Source organism: Poecilia formosa, unplaced genomic scaffold (genome assembly GCF_000485575.1).
Source record: "Poecilia formosa unplaced genomic scaffold, Poecilia_formosa-5.1.2 Scaffold12, whole genome shotgun sequence".
Classification (NCBI taxonomy): domain Eukaryota; kingdom Metazoa; phylum Chordata; class Actinopteri; order Cyprinodontiformes; family Poeciliidae; genus Poecilia; species Poecilia formosa.
Window position 1 is genome coordinate 2,150,201 of NW_006799951.1, and position 5,314 is coordinate 2,155,514.

Here is a 5,314-nt window from a genome sequence, read left to right on the forward strand (position 1 = left end):
ATCCATCCATCCATCCATCCATCCATCCATCCATCCATCCATCCATCCATCCATCCATCCATCCGTACATCCATCCATCCATCCATCCATCCAGTCAACTAGCCAGCTTTTAATTCTCTAAACCATATTACTTTTTAAGTTACTACTTTTACTCAAAAACCTTGTCCCTTTTCTCACTTTATTTTTGTACTTTTAACTATTAAATAAAATATATAGATTTGCTTTAACAGCTTTTAAAACTTTTATTCAGCACCAATAAAATATACTTTGATATTTACGCGTTTCACCTTTTGACCATATCTATTGCTGTAAAAGAACAACAGTATTTTTTTCTCTTACACAAAAGCTACTCTTTAAGCACAAAACTGAAAAAAGTGTAATGCTCCTTTAATGCTGTGTCTCTTCACTAAGCTTCACACTGGCAGCCATTACTTACTCACTGAAAGTCGAAACAATATTGTTTCTCTGGTTTTTGAAGTAAACCATAAAGAAGCGCTATTTTTTAAATAAAGAGACCTAAATAATGTCCGTTGTGTGAGAACCGTCTCAGACTGTGAAAAACAATAAATTCAAAGTGAACTCAACTGCCCCTCTACTGCCCCCCTGCTGCCCCTCAGCTGCCCCTCAGCTGCCCCTCAGCTAGCTCACACATGTACTAAGTCCTCTAGCATTAGCATTGGTTAGCTGTCAGAAATGTCCCGTTTTCTACTCAATACTAATCACAAACTGAATAATGTGACTGAGTAGTGGACATTCGATTTATTAACCTCTTCAACTCTTAAAGGTAACCAGTATATGTGCATCAAAATCCATTTTTACTGACCTGTGATATAGAAAAGACAAGACACACATGCTAAACTTCCTTTCGTCTAATAATTCTTCTGTGTGCCCACAGACACGACTGCCTCTCTCTAGCTTTTGTATGTGGGATCACATTGATTAAGTGAAATCACACTAAAGAAATTATTATAACAAGAAATTAAGGATAGATAAGGAAGTGCCGAAGTAACATTGTGAAACATTAGAATAGTTTTACAGATGCTTTAATGCGGCTACGTCCAGATGAAACCACCAAATCCTCATCTGGCTGCATCTTGGCACCATCGTGCCATTTGATCTTATTCAGGTGCAAGACTGGAAATTAATGTATTTCATATTTGGCACAAAATAGGAAGATGATCCTTTCAAATCATTCATAAAGTTCAGAACTGCGTCATCCACCACTGTTCCTGCGCCCCTGAGACGTTCTTTGTATTCCAGCACAGTTTTGTTCATCAATCACTGCAGGAGGCTCAGGTGGTTTGCCAAAAAAAAAAAGTGAGGATGGGTGAGATTAAAGCAGCAGACATATTAATACACAGAGCAACACAGCTAATAGGTTGTGCATGCTGTTGTGAAGACTGATCAGTTTCTGGCTGTCCACCTTTTGGTTCAACACCTTTGGGAGGTTTTTCATTTGTTTTACTTTTAATTTGACGTATTCTTACCCAACAACAGATTTAATTTAAAACATAAGAATATTCTTAAATGAACATGAAGTGCAGATTTTTTTAAAGTACTTTGAATTTACAAATTTCTAAAAGATGCTTAACATTACTTTTTTTTTTTCAACAAAAATCTTAAGATTATCACAACCCGCATTATGCTAAAACGAGAATCTTTCAACAAATCGTAAACACAGCATTCAGACGTATTAATAGTCAGCATATTCTGTTTTATTTATGCAAATGTGCCAATCTGTGTCAATTTCAGCATATATTTATAGCATGAAACTCTTTTGAATGTAAAAAAAAAAAAATAAGCAGCATCAACACCAAATTAATGTGCCCTCTTTGTGTACTAATGTATGTGCATATGCATTTTTGGGGGAAAAAAAATATTTTTGCGAAAGGATCCAAATAATTTAATCTGAGAAGCTGCTTCGTAGAGGAAAGAGGAAAGTTACAGACATTAACAGGATGAAGCTTTTGTAGTTGTGTATTCCTATACATTGGTACTACTGCGTTACCAAAGTTGCTCATCACCACAACTGTTTGCCCTTTCCCTGAGGTAGTTATTTTCTATAGTGTACGGTTAGCGACTCATGACAGCATCACAAACTTCTTCCAACGCTAAGTGAGCCCCAGTTGTAACTTTGCCTTCCAGATCAGAGTCTCAGTGGTGAGCGTTCTAGCCAATCAATGACGTGAGTCTGCCTTTTTGTTTTCATGCTACAGCGCTGTGTGTTTTATATGAAAGAGCCGGCTGTCCAAAGCAAATAACTTGGCAAGTGCTCAAATGAGATCAACTGAACACGAGAATAGCACATTCCAAAGAATCTTAAATGCACCAAGACTGCAGACCCAAACATTCATGCCCCATGAGAGGAGCTTTGATTTCTACTCAGCTGTTGGGCTCTGTGATAAAAAATAATGAAAAAAACAAAAAAAACAGCAGCAGAACCAAACAGTGTTGATGCCTGTTCATGTTGCTGCCAGTCTGAAAGCAAGTTGAGAAAGTGCCAGAATTCACATCTACAGTTGCACACAATGGAGCTCTTTTGTGCAGGACTTTCAGTGTTCAACTTTCTGGAGAGATTAAGGTGCCACGCTTCTCATGTCAACCTTTCATAGCCGTGGGATGACAGATTATATGTTTCTAGCTATCCCTTCTTTTTCCTGACAATTCAGAACAGTCTTATCTGTGTGATATTTGGTCTTGCAAATCCTTTCTTTAGGTTTTGTTGTTGCGCAGCAAGGAGCGTCACATTATATCGCATTAAAAAAGAGAAACACCATCTGTGGTGATCTTCCGGAGTTAAAATCAAGTCTAGCCTTGCGAATTTATTTGTGGAGTTTATATAATATTCAGTGCCAAATGAAGACAAGTCATGTTTCCTGTTGTTCTTTTTTATCACCTTCCACCCACTTCTATACCTCGTGTCAACATGTCCGGCGCTACATTGTGCGATGTGTTTGCGGCAGCCAATTTTTGTGATCATGTCACGGCTTTCCTCGGAGACACGAGCCAGATCCTTCAAAAATGCTGAAGTCCTGCTTGGGCTGAAATCTTTATGAATCTGATATTCTGTTAGAACAGGGGAATAAGAACCTCCCCCCCAAGCCCCAAATGCCCTTCTGCTCCACCACTCCCCCTTTTCTCTTTCTCTCATAGCCTTTGTTTTTTGTGTCCCTACACCACCAACAACTGATTGTTTTCATCATTTATTGTTTGCTACTGTTTTCCCCCAAATATTCTATCTATATTTATTACTAGACCAATCCAGGGTGTAACCGCCTTGCAAGAACAATCAGTTATAAATGATGGATTATTATTTGTATTTATTCAGGTTTTTCTTTTATTATTACTCTTTGTTTTTTAATTCAGAATTTTTAGTGAGCTATTTATTTAAATACCTCTGTTAAAATATGTATACATATATTTATGTTAATTTTTCTCCCCCTGCTGGAAGAGAGCCTACTGTTCACTGATTCTGTATGACACATCTCATCTATTATTAGATTAGACTGTCTGTCTCATGCTCTTTGAGTTGATTTTATTGTTTGTTTTTTTTTCCAAAAAAAGTTAGTAGTCTGTTTAATCTTATTGTTACTATTAGCGTTATTATTACTGTGGAATCTTTGCATTTTTCTATATTTTCTGTATAAATCTGTCCGTGAATAGTGCGTAGCTCAGGTTTAATAAATGAACACAAAAACCTTTAAAAACAAGAAATTGTTTTAGTTAACTCATTTTTAAGTCAACCGATTAATTTAAAAATTCCTGATCACAAAAATGTTGCATTTTAAATAATTCAACATTTTAAAAAATTCAAACCACCCAGTTGGAGTTCTGCCCTCAGAGGGATGTCGAGAGCATCTGACTGACACCGGGATCTGACATACAAACTTCACAGCCCAAAGCTACCAAAAACCTATTTTCTTGATTTTCTTCTTTTTCTCCCCACATCGCTGCTGGAGGATCCACAAAACAGAGTGACAGCCGATGCAACACTGAAGGAGAGCCTGCATTTTTTTTTAAACTCAAATGGTTCGCTAAGTCGCCACTAGATGGCAGTGTAGTGTCAGAAAAGTTCTGAGCAAGTTTCACCCCGCCCCGCTCCCTCAAAAATGCATCATTACACAAACTTTCAAAGGATTCTTCTCCTTTCTTTTTCTCTTAGAGGATGTGAATATGTAAAGAGAAACGCTTGTGCGAGCCTGGATATTTATTTTGGGAAGTTGCCTCCATCGTGCCGTGACTCCTGACCTCATGCCTCGTTTGACTGGGGTCATCCTGTGGGTGTGGTTGCGGTGACTGCAGAGAGCTCAGGAAATGAATGTTTTATCAGCCTGCAGAAAGACAACAACAACAGCAGCGTAGTGGGTGGGAACACACAGAAACCTCTAAATTTATCCCCGTCAGCTGAGGCCAAACCAAATAAGATCAACGGCAGACAGTTTCCTGTAGGTTCCTCTTCCAGAACATCTGAGATTTCACCAAACAGATTGCTCCCAAGTTTACTGGGACTTCACATTATGTGGATGCAGCTTCATAGCTGCTGCTGCTGCTGCTGCAGCAGCAGGATGATGTTGACAGTGTGGGGAGGAATCGGCGCCTGAAGTCATGACATTACACAGTGTCAGTGTTTCATCCAGAATTCGTGTCAGTTTGGAGAGCTACACAGAGACCCCTCGAATCACAGGTTTGCTTCCCACACATCACCTCCCGTCACTGTGTCCTTGCTGTGGCAGTGTAAGCCAGTGTCTACAGCGCGTAATTACCTCGTATACCCAGCAGAAAAGCGTGATCTCTTCAAAGGTCTTCTGTATTCAGGTGGTGCAGAGGAGAGGGAGAGCTGCTCGTCCTACTCATTCAGTGTAAAGAGACTATGTGGGAGGAGGTGAATGCAGGCAAGCATTCGCTGTGTGCAATGCCATCCTCGAGAGCAAAATTTAGAACATGAGGCACTCTAAGCAAGCAGGAGAAGAAAAAAAAATGTGCCAAGATGGAGATAGATGCAGCTTCCCTCCATTTATGTTTCAGCAGAAATGAAGCTCGATTACTCCTGAATATTAAAGTTTCGTATCAGTAGAAAATGAAGTCGAGCACATCTCTACCTGAAGGAAATTACTCATTATTGCAATGTGTAAATAGGAGGGGCAGACGCTTGATCCACCCATTTTGCCCATTGCAGTCCAGTCTCATCTGAAGGTCTCCACAAACCCCCTCTGTCAGGTCTTCCTGCCTCCCCGTGAGAATAGGCAGCCGCCGTCACAGACAAACGGTGGGAGTTCAGGAGATCTGAGGCAAAGCAGCAGTTGCCTGTTTTTTT

The 5,314-nt window shown here is 39.6% G+C and overlaps 1 long non-coding RNA gene across 1 annotated transcript in view; it reads left to right on the forward strand.

Moving 5' to 3' along the window:
• Nucleotides 1-5,299, forward strand: part of LOC107835543 (uncharacterized) — a 16,121-nt gene extending 10,822 nt beyond the window's left edge. The window contains exons 2-3 of the long non-coding RNA XR_001661322.1: nt 4,050-4,055; nt 5,289-5,299. This is a non-coding gene — a long non-coding RNA (uncharacterized LOC107835543). The remainder of the gene's footprint in view (nt 1-4,049; nt 4,056-5,288) is intronic.
• Nucleotides 5,300-5,314: the final 15 nt, after the last annotated feature.